Below are 19,254 nucleotides of genomic sequence, written 5' to 3'. Positions count from 1 at the left end.
TTGGTCCTGAAAGAAAGCAGAATGCCACCTAATAGAAACAGGAACATGTTGTCCCTTTATATTAGCACCAGATAAGGCATGGCACATCTCATTTTCACAGAGAAATCTAGACTTTAGCCATGCTTTGCTTTGAATATTGGGATGGATCCAGCATGCTCAAATACATTGAACTTTTCCTTTTTTTCTGTATTTTCTCACAAGTGTAAAGAGTATGGCCCAGCTGGCGTAGCTCAGTAGTTGAGCATCAACCTATGAACCAGGAGGTCATGGTTCAATTCCCAGTCAGGGCACATGCCTGGGTTGCAGGCTCCACCCCCAGTGTGGGGTGTGCAGGAGGCAGCCAATCAATAAACCTCTCCCATCATTAATGTTTCTATCTCTCCCTCTCCTTCGCTGAAATCAATAAATCCTATATAATAAAAGTCTAATATGCTAATTGACCAAACGGCAGAATAACTGGTCGCTATGATGCACACTGACCATCAGGGGGCAGATGCTCAGCGCAGAAACTGCCCCCAGCCCGCAGGCCCCAGGCCAGCCATAGCAGATTCCAGCGGGCCACCCCCACCTCTCCTGATCACCCTGCCGGTCTCCTCCAAGGTGGGTGCCAGCGGGGGCCCCCCCAATTGCCCTGCCAGTCACCCCACAGATCAGCCCTGATCACCGGCCAGTCCTAGGGACCCTACCCATGCACGAATTTCATGTACTGGGCCTCTAGTGTATATATATATTTTTAAAAAGAGTAAAGAGTCTGGAAGTTATGGATCAAACTGTTAACTGAGGGCACGGAGATAGTAATTGATTATCTACTTTAAAGGGTTATCTTTCTTCTTGAAACAGCAACCCTCTCTATCTGTTAAACCTCTTGTCCTCTTGCTCTGTCTGTCAATTGTTCCAGATGGAAGCTTCTGTCATCTTTTCAATCTCCCTCTCTCGCTGGAGGGATTGCTACCTAAGAGCCCTGGCCACAGGGATTAGTTCAGAGATTTGCCTGTGACCCACGCCAGACTAGTCAGGGTGCTTTTCTGAGGGTTTTTCTTCCTTTAAGAAGAAAGACCTCTTTCCTCTCCAGTCACAAAATGATTCTTGAGCTTCTGGTGGCCAATTCTATTTCAAGTGGTAAGGACTTAGTCTGAGAGAAAGAAGTGAACATACACAAAAAAGTGGGGATGAGACAAAGCTAGTCTCCAGTGTCTGCTTCCCAGAATCCTCAGGGCCAGCTCATACACTTGCCCTTCCAACGGCTTGGTTATGCGAGCAAATAAATATCCCTATTTGTTTAAGATGGGTCAAAGTAGGTTTCTGTCAGATGTATCCAGAAGCCCTAACAAGTACCTCATACGAAGGAGTTGGGGAATTCCACTTTCAACTTTGTACATTAATTATATTCATCAAAATATTTTTTGGTGAAATTAATAACAACTCTATTTGAGCTAGCATAAACAAGGAGGCGTTTATTACATCGTGTTTCCAAACGTAAGAAGGGCATGGAGAAGCCGGCCTGAGGAATATCTGGACGCAAGGATCTAAATGCCATCAAAATTCTCTTCTACTTTTGTTTCTGGATCTCAGCTTTATTCCTCAACTGTGGGCTTACTTTTCTCACTCAGTGGGAATGACCATTGCTCATAGATTCTAGGGTGACATTTTCATAGCATCTGAGAAGAAAGTTCTTCTTCCCTCATTTTGAGTTAGCAAAACTCTCAGGGGAGGATTCTGATTGGCCTGGTTTTGGTCACAAGCCCATTGCTGCACCAATTTCTGGGGCCAAGAATGTAGGTACTATCATTGCCCACACTGGTTCACATGCCCTCTCCTTGATCCTATGGCCAGGAATGTGGAGTCATATAAGAACACTAGAGGCCCAGTGCATGAAATTCAGTGGGGTTGTGGGGAGGGGGGATCCCCTCAGCCTGGCCTGCACCCTCTTGCAGTCCAAGAGCCCTCGGGGGATGTCCGATTGCCGGTTTAGCCCACTCCCCTTAGCGCTGCTTCAGAGGTGGGAGAGACTCCCACCACCTCCCCTGCGCTCACTAGCCATGATGTGAGCCCGGCTTCTGGCTGAGCGGCGTATCCCCTATGGGAGTGCACTGACCACCAAGGGGGCAGCTCCTGTGCTGGCTCCCTGGTGGTTAATGTGCGTCATAGTGACTGGTCATTCCACTGTTCAGTCGATTTGCATATTAGCCTTTTATTATATAGGAAGGCAGTTCCTATCTCAAAGCAACGACTAGAGTGAGGGAAAAAGAATTGCTCTTCAGAGAGACTGGTTCTGATATGGTAGTGGGGAATTCTACTAAGTAGGGCAGTAGATACCTAATATTTGTGTCTGTGTTCCACATTCTATATTGTTCATCTATTTTATAACAAATAGGTAACACTTTGAACACGTATTAATCTATATTATATATTTGCTGTTAGTTTTAAATGCTTTCCTCCTGAAGTAATATCAAATTTATAAGAAACCCCAGAAATCATCTGGTTTGACTACTACTAATGCAAACTATTCTCTTATGCTGTCCTGGACCAGGGACTTAAATATTGTGAGATCTCCAATGACATGAAGAATGAGTAAAGGTTCATTTCTCTTGAAAACAGAGTTGGGATGTAAGAACACTGTTGACTAAGCCAGAAGCTATTAATCTATCTGCAATGTTTGGATTACTTTGGGGAAACTGCTGTCTCTCTGATTTCCTTTTCTTATTAAAAAATGAAAGTAACATAGTAATACTATAATGCTTTAAACATACCACAGTGAGGGAGGTGGGAGGGAGGGCTCCAATACCTTATAAATACCAATCTACAAAGTATCAGTCTTAATCCTTTTTGTGTACTGTTATGAAAATGACATCCATTCAGTTAAGGTCTAAAATTAGCCCGAAATGCTGACTCATAGTTTAAATTCAACGGGTATGTTATTTAGTATTTATTGAACACCAGCTTGTTCCAGATGCTTTACGGGGTACAAAATGTGGCCTGTGTTCTCAGGACTCGAGTCCTTCAGGGAGAGTTCTGTTTGCTGTACAGGGACACTGCAGTCTTTTGTCAGGGAAGTGCTTTCCCCTGCAGTCCACTGACATGTTAAAGGTGTAAGTGGTATTCACCATTGTGAACATTTGGAAGGAAATAGATCATGACGTTAAGCATAGAGCACTAAGGAGGTAAAAAGCATATAAAGGGAAACATTAAAGAGAGCAATTTATGCAACATTATGTTTGTCCTGCTTGAATACTCAGGCATAATAATAATAACAATAATAATAACACACGGCAGTCTGTGATTAGGTAAGAAAAGCTGTTTCACCGCTGAAATTCCAGAGGGACTTGTGCACATTTAAGACAAGCTGCTTAGAAATGGCCCAGGTCTCTATTTTGTGGTGCCTCGGACGCAGCTGGCAGCTGCAGGCTGAAGCTGAACATCTCTTTCCCAGCCACTGGCTGCCAGAACCTCACTGAAGTGGACGCTGAACACAAGCTTCATACCTTTTATGAGACGCATGTGGCCCCGAAGTTGCTGCTGACGCTCTGGGTGAAGAGTGGAAGGGTTGTGTGGTTCGGATCCGTGGTGCAAAGGAAAGCAGGGTGTTTGACCCACCCTGTGTCTGCCTGCTACTGAGAAAGGGCATTCCTGTTACAGACCAAGGAGGACTGCACACAGAAAGTGCAAGTCTGTTCGGGGCTGCATTGTGGATGCCAGTCTCAGCGTTCTCACCTTGATCATTGTAAAAAGGGGAGAGAAGGATATTTCTGGTCTCACTGATACTATTGTGCCTCATCACTTGGGGCCCAAAAGGGCTAGCAGACTTGGCAGTTTTCAATCTTTCTAAAGAATACAGTGTTCGCAGTATGTTGTGAGAAAGCCCCTAAACAAAGAAGGTAAGAAACCTGGGACCAAATTACCCAAGACTCAGCATCTTGTTACTCCATGGGTCCTGCAACCCAAACGTTAGCGCATTGCTCTGAAGAAACAACATGCTAAGCAAAAGAAGAGGCCACAGAATATGCTAAACTTTAGGCTAAAAGAATGAAGAAGCCCTGGCCAGTTTGGCTCAGTGGGTAGAGCGTCAGCCTGCGGACTAAAGGGTCCCGGGTTTGATTATGGTCAAGGGCACATGCCTGGGTTGCGGGCTTGATCCCCAGTGTGGGGCCTGCATAAGACAGCTGATCAATAATGCTCTCTCATCATTGATGTTCCTCTCTCTCTCTCTCTCTCTCTCTCTCTCTCTCTCTCTCTCTCTCTCTCTCTCTTCTTCCTCTCCCTTCCTCTCTAAAAGCAATAAAAATATATTTTTTAAAAAAAGACTGAAGGAGACGAAAGAAAAATGCCAGGGACAGATTGCCAAGAGCCATAGCTGTCCACTCTGAGAGCGTCTGCCTCTAAGTCTGAGTCCAGTCAAAAAAGAGATTTTTCTAAAAGTAACTAAGTAAGAACAAACATAATAAAAAGAGAGAGAGAGAAATGGCCTGGGTCTGAGGTGAGATGGGCACTGGCTGGCGAGGGATTTGCCCAAGTATGCTCTTCCAGTGTGGCACAGTGGAAAAGAACATGGGCCCATGACTCAAGCATGACCCATGTGCATTTCAACCCTGTTCTTCTACCTGCTGGCTGTGTGCCTTTTGACCTGTGTTACTTAACCTTCAGAGAGCTCAGTGTCTGCATCTAAACTCAAATATATATATCTCTATATATAAAAGGCTAAGTGACCGACTGTCTGTTTGACTGTCTGACCAACCAGCCGGCTGGTACATATGATGCGCACTGGCAACTTAAAAATAAACGTTGACTCGCACATGTGCAATATTTGTCCCGGTCTGACACTGACCTCCCACTTAAATTAATTCAAAGACAGTTTCCCGTGATGCCAGCATTTGCGATGACTATTAATAAATCACAAGGACAAACTGTAGACAGAGTAGGAATATTCCTACCTGAACCTGTTTTCGGACATGGTCAGTTATATGTTGCTTTCTCTCAAGTTCAAAGAGCATGCTACGTTCAAGTTAAAGTTGTAAATACTTCATTACAAGGAAAATTGGTCAAGCACTCTGAAAGTGTTTTTACTCTTAATGTGGTATACGGGGAGATATTAGAATAAGTTAAGAGCCAAGAAATATCTGCTAAGGCTCTGGCAGAGGCAGGGCTAAGGTAACCAGTGAGAAATACTAATAATATATCCATGTACTAGTACATCATTGATATGAAATAGAAAGCCAGTAGAATATGATTGAGACTGGAGACTCTGGAATTAGATGGCTTTGGTTTGAATCCCAATCCCCTCACTTTCCTGATGGAAAACTTTGGTGTGTTACCTCCCTGTGCTCAGTTTTATCATCTACAAAATTTGAAAGATAAAAATGCTGCATTTCAGGGTAGTATTTAAAAAAAAATACAGGGTAGTAAATAAAAATCCAAATAATGCGGTAACATTTTTAGCTACAGCTACTATTCTTCCACTACCAGATCCAAAAATAAACTTAGCTGATATAATTTTCAAAAATCCCTAATGCAAGTGCTTTGACATTCCCCTCCCTCCCTCCCTCCCTCCCTCCATCCTTCCTTCCTTCCTTCCTTCCTGAAAGCTGGCTGATACCTTTATTGCTTTAGGGGAGGGCGCTCAGAGCTCTTGGTGGGGCGGGCCGCTTCCTCTTCACCTTCACCAGCTTCTGGCTGCGCAGGATGGTGCTGGCCCTGCGGATGGCGTCCAAGCGCAGATCCGGGCGGTACCTGTTCTTGCGGATCATGTGCGGGATGCCGCTCAGGGTGACCTGGGCGTTCTGGTTGATGGTGGTCCGCACGTAGAAGGCGGGCCGGATCTCCGCTTCATGATGACCACCACGCCTTTGCCGCAGGGCGCCGGCTCCATGCCCACCGTCTTGCGGTGTATCAGCCCGTTGTAGCGAAAGGAGTGGCGGGCCTTCAGGTTAGTGGGTTCGGTGCTGTATGTCTGCTGGTTCCTCCTGATCAGGAAGCTGGAGCAGTTCCGCACGATCATCCATTGCAGGCGGCAGACATGCGGCAGCTCCTCACGCTCCGTTTCTTGAACAAATTTGCAACAAGCTCCTACAACGTGCCAAGCACAGATGTAGGTATGGGGCCTACAGTGATGAGCCAGACAGCTCTGGTGGAGATTGTATCTTAGGACATGGACAAGACCCAAGTAGTCTATAAACTAAGATAATTTCAAGTAGTACCCAGGGCTCTGAAGAAAGCAGAACAGGCCCTTGCAATAGAGAGAACCTGGGTGGCGATGGGGATGACTTGGTCAGGGAAAGCCTTTTGGTGGCACATAGTTAATGCCTCTTCATTGCTCATCTAACAAAAATGTTTATAGACTTTTATGACTTGAAATGCAACAATGTGGAACAAATCTTTCCCAGTACGTTAAGCTCTCTACAAACAAGATAGCACCACAGTTATGTTTTCACAGAACATGTATCAGGGAAACTGATTTCCAGTAGTGATCTTCTTAATTGAAAACCAGCCCCTTTATTGCCCTGCCCGGTGTGGCTCGGTTGGTTGGGCGTCATTTCAGGCACCTGAAGGTTGCCCAGTCCCTGATAGGGGGCCTGCAGGAGGCAGCCAAACGATGTTTCGCTCTCACATTGATGTTTCTCTCTCCCTCTCCTTTCCTCTCTCTAAAAAAATCAATACAAATATTTAAACTTTCCCTTAAAAAAATCTGCTCCTTTATCATCATCTCTTCTTAATTAAGCTGCTGATGGTATTGAGTTCTATTTAGAAACTAGTTGCATAAATGCTTCTTTCTTCCCTCAACATATTTTCCACCCTAACTTTTATGTATGTAAATTGTCCCTTCAAATATGCTGCATAGTGTCCAGAAGTAAAAAGTTGAAACTTACCTCAGAGCACACATCACCATTCCTTCATTTCTCCAGTCTCTCATTGGCCCCCTCCAGTGCTACACTGCTCAGAGTTAGTGACATCCCCAGGTTACTGTTCGTGTCTTCTGAGATCCTACTCGGGGTTTCTCATGTGGCCCCCTTGGACATGAGGTATTCTGGACTAGACAGTCAGCCAGTCTTTCATTTGTAACTGGGACTTATCAGCTGTGTGAATTTGGGAGGGCTGTTAACCTCTCAGAAATGTAGGGTAATTGTGAGGTTTGGATGAGATTAAGTGAGATTATGTGTGTGAAAGCCTAATATAGTATTACTAGAGACCCGGTGCACGAAACTCATGCTCAAGGGTGGGGGAGTGTCCCTCAACCCAGCCTGCACCCTCTCCAATCTGGGATCCCTCTCACAATCCAGGATTGCTGGCTCCCAACCGCTCACCTGCCTGCCTGCCTGATTGCCCCTAACCACTCCCCTGCCAGCCTGATTGATGACTAGCTGCTCCCCTGCCATTCTGATTGCCCCTTACTGCCCTTCCCTGCTGGCCTGGTCACCCCTAACTGCCCTCCCCTGCTGGCCTGATCACCCACAATTGCCCCCCCTTCAGGCCTGGGTCCTTCCCAACTGCCCTCCCCTGCAGGCCTTGTCCCTCCAACTGCCCTCCCCTGCAGGCCTGGTCCCCCCCAACTGTCCTCCCCTGCAGGCCTGGTCTCCCCCAATTGCCCTCCCCTGCAGGCCTGGTCCCTCCCAACTGCCCTCCATTGCAGGCCCGATCACCCCCAACTGCCCTCCCCTGCCAGCCATCTTGTGGCGGCCATCTTGTGTCCACATGCAGGTGGCCATCTTTGACCACATGGGGGCAGCCATCTTGTGTGTTGGAGTGATGGTCAATTTGCATATTACCCTTTTATTAGATAGGCTGGAGAAAGGGGAACTCTCCCGACTTTTCCCTCTTAGTTATTGTAGCTGGTCTAATAAATTGCTAGAGACAGATTAACCAGAGATAGTTATCTATGATTACCTAAATTCTTTCAGACAGTTGGGGAAAGTCAAAGGTTCTTCCTGAGTCTTTTGTTGCCTAAAATTAACCAGTTTAAAATAATCAATATCCCAGTATCTAATGAACAAAATAAACTGATGAACAAAATAGAACCAGAGACATAAAAGCATAGAACAGACTTTGGAATCTCAGAGGGAAGTGAGGGTGGTGTGTGTGTGTGTGTGTGTGTGTGTGTGTGTGTGTGTAAGGGGTGGAGGGCAAAGACTGTGTATGCAAAGGTCACAGACAATAGGGTGATGCAAGGCCTGGGGCTGGGGGTGGAGGTGGGCTAGAAGAGGTCAGTGAGGGAAAGAAGGGGGTATGTAATACTTTCAACAATAAAGATTTAATTTAAAAAAGTAGGAAAACAATAAAATAATAATATAAAATAATATCCCAATAAAGGCATATTTTTGGGGGCGGGGGGCAAACTCTGCTCCCCCTCAGTACTTGCCTAGAGTTCAGGGGCTCATCAAATGTGAGGTCCTCTTCCCCCACATTTACCTCTGGTGACCTGTGCAGAGCTAGTGAGTCTCTCCCAGGAGTCCCTGAAACTGGCCCAGCTCCCTTCAGGAGAGAATTTTTATCCTGGGAGGATAGCAAATACCTCGATGATGAGGTAGTTTCCAAAACTACCTCAACAGGCTAGTCCAGGATTTTAAACCTGGGAGCCATAGACCCTAAAGCACAGGAACCCTGGGGGTAAGCGTGGGTGGGAGAACTGGAGAAAGCTGGGTGGTGAGAAGCATGAAAAGCAAGCTTTGTCCATTCTGATCTGTGTGATCTGTGTCCTGGTAGACACAGCAGACATTCTTGTCCTTTCTAGGTCTGCTCCATAAAAGTTCTGCTCCTAGTTTGTTTGTTGTTGTTGTTTGAAGATTTTTTTTTTTTTTTTAGAGAGAGAAGAAGGGAGAGAGGGGGGAGGGGAGAGAGAGAGAGAGAGAGAGGGAAACATCGACGTGAGAGCAAAACATGGATTGGCTGTCTCCTGCATGCCGCCCACCCTGAAACCCAGGCATGTATCCTGACCTGAAATCGAACTAGCAACCTTTTTTTGCATAGGATGATACCCAACCAACTGAGCCACACAACCTTGCTCCTAGTTTTATGTTGTTGTTTTTTTAATCCTCACCCAAGGATATTTTTCTATTGATTTCTAGAGAATGGAAGGGAGGGAGAAAGAAAAAAAGAGAAAGAAACATCAATGTGAGAGAGACATATTGATTGGTTGCTTCCTGTAAGTGCCCCAACTGGGGCTGGCAATCAAGCCAATATATGTGCCCTTGACCAGGAATCAAACCTGAGACCCTTTGGTCCATGGGCTGATGCTCTACTAGGTGTACCAGTTAATAATGAGGATTTTTTTTCAATAGATGAAGTTACACATATGTTGATATATATGCGATTTGATATTTATTCTATTTTGTTGTATTGACAACAAGCTTCAAAACTTCATATGTCAAATTTTATGAAGGTGTTAACATCATAGATATTTTTACACTTAAAAATGTCAAATTTTGTGCCAAAAAAAGAGCATTTGCAGGAAGCTTATGGTGAACATGCTCCATCTCAAGATACTTGCGAACGCTGGTTTAAATGCTTTAAAAGTGATGATTTTGATGTGAAAGACAAAGAATGTTCAGGTCAACCAAAAAAAGTTTGAAGACCAACAATTACAAGCATTATTGGATGAAGATACGTGTCAAACTCAAAAAAGATTAAATATTGCAGAAAGATTAAACATTGCTCAGCAAATAATTTCCTATCCTTTACAAGCAATGGGAAAGATTATAAAGGAAGGAGAATGGGTGCCACATCAACTGAACGAAAGACAAATGGAAAACTGAAAAGTCATCAGTAAAATGTTGCTTCAACGGCACGAAAGTCTTTTTTGCATTGAATTGTGACTGGCGATGAAAAGTGGATTTATTTTGAGAATCCCAAACACAAAATCATGGGTTGATCCAGGTCAACCATCAACATCGACTGCAAGGCCAAATCGCTTCGGAAAGAAGACAGTGCTCTGCGTTTGGTGGGATCAGGAAGGTGTGGTGTATTAGGAGCTTCTAAAACCAGGTGAAACCGTTAGTACTGATCACTACCGACAACAAATAATCAATTTGAACCAAGCTTTGATTGTGAAATGACCAGAATGTGCCAGAAGACACGGCAAAGTAATTTTGCTTCATGATGACACACCATCACACACTTCAAAACCAGTTAAAGACACGTTAAAAGATCTTGCGTGGGAAGTATTAACCCACCCGCTCTATTCACCAGATCTTGCTCCTTCAGATTACCACTTGTTCTGATCGATGGCACACGCACTTTCTGAGCAGCACTTCAAAACGTACGAAGAAATGGAAAATAGGGTCTCTGAATGGTTTGCCTCAAAACAAGAAAAGTTCTATTGGGATGGTATTCACAAATTACCTGAAAGATGGGGAAATGTGTAGCTAGCGATGGACATTACTTGGATGTTTCTCTGGAAATTATCCTGTTTTCTTTGATTACAAAATCCACATTATTAACCGGTACACCTAATAACTACTGAGCCAAACTTTCCAGGGCCTGCTCCTAGGTCTTGATGAAGTATTTACACAGCATTGTCATTTAATGCCTAATAGGTTAGAAGTTAGTGGTTTCATCATAATTCTTAGTTCACAGTTGCATATCTGCCAGTTGCATATCTCTTAGTAACTAAAATTTAGTAAGCCATCATAGGATAGGGTGGGAATTTTGCAATTTTTATGGTAGCCTAAAGCAGTCGCTAGAATGATTTTGTTGTTAAAACTAGATGTTTCGTTCTGATTACAAAAATAATGTTCTTCAAAACTGGTAAAATTAAAAATGTTGATGTAAGAAACATGCAGATCGATAGAGAATTTTTATAAGTTTTTTTGTTGTTGTTGTTTGTTTTTGAGCCAAACTGATAACATATGCCAGGGAGCAAAGTCTCAAATGCTTCAGAGAACAACAGTTTTGCAGCTTCTTTTCTGCATCTAAAATTAAGGAGGGTCAAACCTCAGAGGGAAGGTAGGGGAGGGTGGGGGTAAGGGGAAGAGATCAACTAAAGGACTTGTATGCATGCATAGAAGCATAACCAATGGACACAGACAACAGGGAGGTGAGGACATGAGTAGGGGGGCGCAATTGGGGGATAAGAACACATATGTAATACCTTAATCAATAAAGAAATTAAGAAGAAAAAAATAAAATTAAATTAAGGAGGGATTGTACATGAAGATGGGAGAAAGCAAGGCAGGGGTTGGATTACAGGATAGTTGACAAGATTATGTGTTCTCTTGAGGGTTAATTTCCTCTCCAAGGGGTATTACTTCTGGCATTTCAAAAGTGTGTTAACCCACCTTCTCAAGAACAACAGGCGGGGCTGGTTTAAAACCTTTCCCTAAAGGAGTTATAGGCCTGGGGCATGACTACCCACCATGACCTGTCCAGTTAGGAACTGATGATCAGATCACCCGGTGATGTCACTGTCCATAGGACCTCCTTATTTATCTTCCATAGAAAACAGGCAAAGTGATTATAGAGCATTCCAGAGCTGTATTCCAGAACACTCTTTCTGCTTTAGAATCTCCTGGTTTGTTAACTATGCTGCTTCATGGGCCTTCCCGAAGTATGACCTCAGAATCCCGAGGGTGGGACCCAGAATCAACATTTAATGAACTGAAGTCCCATAACTAGGGTTCTGACTATATATTTAATTTTTCTTGCCCTTCACTACTATTTTTTATTCATCCAAAAATATAAAAGCTGTTAAGATTCTGAAAATATATGTTTTGTAACGTTTCTATTAAAACAATGTGCAAATTTGTAGTGAATGCTTTGCCAGATAAAAAGCTTTCTACGTACAATAGGGTGAGTGAGTACAAAGTACAAAACAAACAATGATCAACTAGGCTAGTAGGTGCCAATTTACATAAATCTGCAAATAAACCCCGCCCCCTTTCCTGTGGAGACTGGTGGTTTTCAAGCCCAGAGGGGTGCTTGCAGGACTGCTGGCCTTAGCTCTTTTGTTTTGGTTTCAGTTCTCCTGTACACACACCTTGTTTGGATGCCTGTGGCAGAGTCCATGCCCCACCCCAGTTCCAGGCTTCTGGGTTTTACTGCCCCAGCCCCAGTGTTTGTTTGGGGTCCTGTGGCTTTGAAAGAGGTGTGGCTTCCAGGATAGACTAGCTTATTTATACCTGTAGGTATGGCTTTGTCTCCCTGGATTTAGGACACCATGTATGATGTGGTGGGGTTTTTTTCTTTTAATTGTTGACACTATTACACATGTTCCCATTTCACCCCCTCCCTTTGCCCACCTCCACCTACCTCCCCACCTCCCTTCCCTCTGACGATCACCACACTGTTGTTTGTGTCTATGTGCTATGTATGATGCTTTGAGCATCAGGACTCACTGCTCCCCTCCCCCGCCCCCAAATAATTGACTATGTCAGATTTTTTTTTTCCCCCAAGCAAAGTTACATAAAATAAAGGACTAAGAAAATGGGCTTTAGAGGCAGATAGATCTGACTTCAAAGTCTGGCCCCACCCTTCCAACCATGTGACCTTAGGTCTCATTTTCTCATATGCAAAACAAGCACAATTTCTAACAGGAGAGCAAGGATTAAATGTCATAATGTATATAAAGTGCATGGCACACAGTAGTCTTAAGAAATGGTGTTATAATGATTACTCTTTCACCTAAACTTTGAGCACCTACTCAAATGTAAGCCTGAGAAGGGAGGAAGGATGGGATGTTTGGAACACTGAGGAGTGGTGTTTGTTTTGGAGGGGCGAGGAGCCAGCCCAATGGTGCTGGTCTCTTGATTGGGATTGGGTAGCCATACCCAGGTCCAGGCTCTGTACCAACAAAGCAATGACTTCCCAGTACTTCCCAGACATTACTGTAGGACATCTAAAGGTTGAAGAGAATAAATCTGAGGATCTAAAGCAAAGCTCTAAGCAATTGTGCCAGATAGAAAATTTTACTTTCTGCAACATATACACATTTATCTATATACATAAAAGCCTAAGCGACCCAACGACCAAACGACTGAATGAGCAAATGACTGGTCAACCGGTCGCTATGATGTGCACTGACCACCAGGAGGCAGATGTTCAGTGCAGGAGCAGGCACAGCGGGGCCAGGATGAGCAGGATGGGGCGGCACTTGGCCTGGGCTTGGGCTCCACCCCAGCCACCTGCTGCTTTGTGCACTACTACATCCCTTGGGGGATGTTGGACTGCCGGTTTCGCCCAATCTCTCAGCCTGGCCTGCAGAGATTGGGCCAAAACCGGCAGCCCGACATCCCCTGAGGGGTCCCAGATTGAGAGAGGGTGCAGGCCAGGCTGAGGGACGACTGGTGCATGGATCAGGGCCTCTAGGTTTTATATAAAAACGATGGTTTTCCCTTCCCAAATCTTCATGTTAAATTGATACTAGGAGGTTGCCCTATATTTATCCTAAAGCCTCACATGCCCCTGGGTGAGTACACACACAGCAGCTATCTAAAGTCTAAAGAACAAATCCCACATTCCTTCTAGGGCCTGTGGGTCCAAGTGCTGTTTACTTCTCTACCCTCTGTCCCTTCCAAACACCTCCCAAACGTATGAGGTCCTTCGCTGCCTGCGCCTTCACTCCTGTGGTTCCACCGATTCTGAAATGAAGGGCCTTCCTTCCCACTGTCCTCTCCTCTGCTCCCCTTCCTTCCCCCCACTCTCCCTCCCAGACCAGCTGGAAAGACAATTCTGGGAAGCCTTCCCTGACTTCTCCTGACAGTGACATGGCTCCTGCCTCCTGCACCCAGTGTGCTTTGGGCACATAGAGCGGTAACTCTTCTATGGCTCACTGAGGAGTCGGACCTAGCTGCATTCATCTTTGTATCACTCAATACATAGATACGGACTAGATTGATTAATGAAAGGAAGACCATTGGACAAGGAGCTGCATTAAAAAGTCTTTTCTCTTCCTCATGCCCAGGACTGTTCTTTGGGCAAACAGGATAGAATGAGCCCAGCATTTTAATGAGAGACATCCTGAATGATGTTAGCTCGTGTGTATTAACATGGATCTGATGCACACAACAGGGCTGTGCATTAATTATGACTTTACAATACTTCCTTCTTACATTATGTATTTTTAGAGAAAACAACTTTTAAGATAATTTTTTTTTTAATTTTGCAGATGGAGCTAGTGTTAGAAAAGTGAGATACGAGATGATGTGTCAAAACTGGTTCATTTTTGTTTTCATGTTTTTAGTTTGTCAGATCAGACTAAACTCATTTCCTAGTTGTTATTCTCAAAAAGTTCCACCTTTAAATAGAAAAGTAATGATGTGAAAAGCACACACACACACACACACACACACACACACACACACGAGGACACGCAGCTGTTGAGAGAGGAAAGAAGTGGAACCATTATAAAAATCCACTGCTCTTGGAATCTTGCTATATTTGGCCTTAAATAGACAATAAGCACTGAAAATTATTGTATGCCACAGTTCAGTTCCTTTAATTGCACATACTAGAAATAACAACGTCCAACCAAAACAGAAAAAAAAAAAACAACCCATATCTACTTTCAGACTAGTTTGCTCATAAAGTGTATTACTCTATGCCTAGAGGTCTGCATTCCCTTTTATCTACCAGTCTTTAGTGAGTCTATATATAATGCTAGGGTATATCAATATCTTAAAGAAATATATAACCAGAGATTTAGGTTTATTTTTAAATTTTTATTCTTTTTCTTACTTATCCATAGCCTTTAGGGCCTGTTTGAGAGTCCAGCTTGAGAATTATTTATTGAGCTTCCATTATGTGTCAGGTCTGTGCATACTGGATTGCAGTCCCTAATCTCTAGTAATTGACAGTCTGAACAGAGAGAGTTGTAAAGACATATATACAATACAGCTCATTTATTAAGTCCAAGGACCTAGAGCAGTGGTCGGCAAACTGTGGCTCGCGAGCCACATGCGGTTCTTTGGCCCCTTGAGTGTGGCTCTTCCACAAAATACCACGTGCGGGCGCGCACGTACAGTGCGATTGAAACTTCGTGGCCCATGCGCAGAAGTCGGTTTTCGGCTCTCAAAAGAAATTTCAATCGTTGTACTGTTGACATTTGGCTCTGTTGACTAATGAGTTTGCCGACCACTGACCTAGAGCATTCACTAATTGACCTAATTAGTATGTGTTTTATCTTTATTAATGAAACTGTAAGTATATTTTCTTCTCTACAAAATGCAAATTAACTTGAAAATGCATATCTCTATAAGTATTCACACACTGATGAGTATGAAGAGGCAACAAACTGGATGGAGAATTTGAGTGTTAGAGTAGTATTTTTAATTTGGGAAATATATGAGATAAATTATTACTCATGGTATATACTTAGCTTTAAAAGAGGTATTTCTTTATTTTAGGTAAATACTGTAATAATCCTTTCCCATGAACGTGAAGAGAATATTTCTAAATTAAAAAAAAAAAGCAGGAAAATTTTAAAAAAACATGAATATTTTCTTCAAAATTTTGACCTGAATTTAACCTTATTGAATTACCTAATGTTTTCAAAAGTAGAAACTGTCAGCCTTTTCAGGGATGTTTCCTGAGGTTACTTGTTAGTAAATAGGCAAGGAATTTTGAATAATGTTGCTTCCCACTAAGTATGGGTCATTTCTAGGTGGTTCAGGGTATTGCTGAATTTTAAAATGGTGTTTCTTTTGTCTTAGTGAACATCAAATGGTAAACCTCCATGAACAGAGATCAGAAGGGCCTCTGACTGAAAATTGATCAAAGAGAATTCACAATGTTTAGAAGAAAGGTGCAAGGTAAATATCAAAATTTTCACCCCTGAAAAACCAGAAATGTAAGCATGCAATAAGTAGTAAGGAAGGCTAGTAATCCACCTAGGAAATCAGGGGAAAAATAAACACAGAAATGGTTTAGGAGGTAATCAGATGCAAGAGGTATCCAGTGGGAGATTTTTTGCTTCCGGGAACCACTGAATGCAAATACTCCAGGAAGAAAATAAGAAATCTTTTATGAGATCTGATTTCCCTGGGGGGAAATGGGGTGGGTGTTCTTTAGCATTTATACTTTTGCAACTTTATAGAAAAGACCTGCGGAGTGGTCATTTATTTATTAAAACTGTGATTCAGCCTTCACATACAAAATGACTGCATTAATACGGACTCTTACACTGGCTGACCATACTTGGGTAAGAATCAAGCATTCATATTCACACTTCTGGTGACAGGAAAAAAAGAAGCTTTAATGATAATGCTGAGGTAGTCCATTTTAAAGGTATATTCGAAATCATATGCTACCAGTAAAGTGGCATTGTGACCTCAGAAGGTCGACCTCCAATAAATGAAATCTCCAATAAGTTATGGAAGATTTGGGGGGAAATCTTGCTGCTCTTGTTCTCCCACAGTGTGCACTGAATGTACTCCTATTATACAATGTCCTATACTTCACTTCATTCTTCAGTCTCACACACATTAGTCTTTTTGAGGGCACAATGGTGTCTTATTCATGAACAGATTTCCAGTAGTTAATAAACAACCAGTACATGTTAAGTTCTTTAAAAAATAGTTGTTAAAGGAATACATGGACATCCAAGTGTAATGTAGTGACTGATGGATAGGAAGTGCTACGTTAGGAAAATTCGCTCTCCTCTAGAAGCCTAGATTTTTATTACCAGTCTGAAAAATCAATGTAAATCACTAATATTATTGTGGATACAATTTAAGCTATCTGTAAGACCGGTTTCAATGCTTCAGAGCATTATAATAGTTCCTTATACATTACAAAGGGAGAAAAGATGGTACATTTAATCTTTTTATATGATTTCAAGATATGAATACCCTCACATTTTTCTTTAATAATTGCAGGTGCCATTAGGCAATTTTTCTGAAGCATATCTTTATACTCTGGTCCAATAAATTTTAAAAAATGTTTTCAAGACTATCTGAAAAAAGAAATATATATTTATTTTTATACTGTGCCCCAGGTGCTATACTGGATAAATGCTTTATTTCATCAGCATAATCTTGTGAAGTAGCTATTATATTTCTATTTTATAGGGAAAGAATGTATTTATGGGTAAGGAAATCATTTTTTTTAACCTCCCAAGGAATGGAAAATATCTGGACTGGATGATGTCTAGAGCACAGCTGTGTTCAATCCTGAAATGTAGCATTACAAGATGGCCTCTGGAGCATATGAAGTAGATCAAAATACTGCTCCCCAAGGAATAACCACATGTCACAGCATCTACTTCGATAAACGAATACAGTATTGTTGAGTGTACTCCCACAGGGTCTTTTAAATTAATTGGGATGGAACTAAGAAATTTTAAGCCTTGTGGGTGAGGTTGCTAGTGAAGAATAGATAAGTCAGTTATCTTTGAGACCAAGCTGCCTGATTGGGTTGGATCATAGAAAAATGCTATAAGTAACCCAGCTCAACTAACCATTCACACACTCCCATCCTCTATCCCACCCAACCCTGTCCAGTTACTAACTCATCAGCCTATTGTCTTTTCATCATACCACTTATCATTGTATGACATTATAGTTTGTCTACTACAAATTCCACTAGAATGCAATGCTATCAGATAGGGACATTGTATATCTTGTTCTCCTCAGATGTCATCATACCCAAAACAGTGTCTAGAATATAGGAAGTGCTTAATAACTATTTGTTAAGTGAATGAATATACGTGGAGTATTTAGATACTCTAAAATCTGCTTACTCTACATGGACCTAAGGAAATTTCAAGGAGTTCTACTGTTAAAGGCATTGCTTTGAATAAAGTGATAAATACTCAGGGGAATCTGATTATAAAGTAAATGTGCTATTTGGGCAAAGATAATACCAACCAAGGGGTACCATTAACATTTTAAAAAGTACTACTTTGGCAGATGAGCAGGTTTTTATCTAATAAAAAGCAAAGCCCCGGGGGATGGGGACAAGTTAGTTAGAGTGAGACAGGGTGGCTCAGAGCAGAGACTGCGAAAGTAAGGGTCCAGAGGAGCTACTTTCCTGGAACCTGACCGTGACAAAGGATGCAGGAAGAACTAAATGGCTGCATTTGATGTCTTTACATTTTTGCCTAGGACTTGACTATGTTTATCCTCACTTCCTTTCCTTTCGCCTTTATTTTCTCAGCACTTTTTCATAGTCATCTCTACCATCCAAGAAAGGATGGTCTATGTATTTCAGTTTCTTTTTCCTGAAAAAAAGATATGTTATTTGTTTAATGCCATCTGAGATCTAAAACTTCTTTCTGATGTTCACCTATAATCTTCTTTCTATAGGTTAAGCTAATTCTTTTTTTCACTATCTCTAGTGGGAAGACAGTGTCTTTAGCATTTAATTCATAGAATATCTCTTCTTATTTTCAGAGACCCTCAAATTCTGTACTCAATAGGCCAGCTGAGGAGAAAAAAAAAATCAGCTTTATTTGCTTTAATGTGGGGCCTGGGGTGAGAGAGAGTTTATTGGAAGGACTTCAACCAGTATTTTTAAGCCAAATTTAGTCAAACCACTTTGTTTAGACACTTCACCTCAGTTTTCTCCAGTTAAAATATTCCAGACCTTTAAGCCTTTTCCTATGGAGCCTATTTCACAAACCTTTAATTAGCTTTGTGGTTCTTTCATAAGGTCATCTCAATTCTTCTTTTCTCCCTAATAATATGAAAACTTTCCAACCAGTAGGTTTCTTTTCAGTATCTAAATTCTAAACATGCATGTATGTCCTTGCAGAAGAAAATTATGCATCTTTAAATAATTTGTTATTTTTACCTATAACTTTATTATGCCATTCAGCTTATGTCAGAATGTGTGCCCTAGACCAAGATTATTAAAAATTCAGTAAAAATAAGAAAAATGAAGGAAGAACAGAAAAAAAGATTTAAAATGTATTATAGGAATAACTGTATATGGTTAACTAGGGATAAATAATTTGAAACTTTAGACATAAGCTACCCAATAGTTATCAAAAGACTAGACTTGCCTAGCTGGTGTGGCTCAGTTAGTTGAGTTTCCACACATGAACTAGGAGGTCAAGGTTCTATTCCCCATCAGGGTACATGCCTGGATTGTGGGCTCCATCCCCATGTAAGAGGCAGCCAATGGATGATTCTCTCTCATCACTGATGTTTCTATCTCTCTCTCCCTCTCCCTTCCTCTCTGAAATCAATAAAAATATATATTTTTTAAAAATTATCTTTGATGGAGGGTTTTGTGTGTAGAAAAAACTATCTAGAATTTTTTAAATTAAATTTTCAAATTCTAAACAGTAGTTTTGTATAAAGGTCTTGGATTCCATTTACAAATAATATTCTAAGT

General features: G+C 42.0%; 2 pseudogenes across 2 annotated transcripts in view; one reads left to right on the top strand and one right to left on the bottom strand.

The window, feature by feature from the left end:
* The first annotated feature begins 2,882 nt into the window (after positions 1-2,882).
* LOC307102093 (small ribosomal subunit protein eS6-like) lies at positions 2,883-4,014 on the top strand (annotated as a pseudogene). Its single transcript has 2 exons — positions 2,883-2,910; positions 3,392-4,014. The product of its transcript is annotated as a small ribosomal subunit protein eS6-like (transcript).
* Positions 4,015-5,592: 1,578 nt separating this feature from the next.
* LOC307102092 (large ribosomal subunit protein eL28-like) overlaps positions 5,593-19,254 on the bottom strand; it is a 78,014-nt pseudogene continuing 64,352 nt past the window's right edge. The window contains exon 2 of the transcript in view: positions 5,593-6,134. The product of the transcript in view is annotated as a large ribosomal subunit protein eL28-like (transcript). The remainder of the gene's footprint in view (positions 6,135-19,254) is intronic.

The sequence above is a fragment of the Cnephaeus nilssonii genome (genome assembly GCF_951640355.1).
Source record: "Cnephaeus nilssonii genome assembly, chromosome: 6".
NCBI lineage: Eukaryota > Metazoa > Chordata > Mammalia > Chiroptera > Vespertilionidae > Cnephaeus > Cnephaeus nilssonii.
Note: the sequence above shows the minus strand (reverse complement) of the source record. Positions and strands in the feature narration are given on the sequence as shown.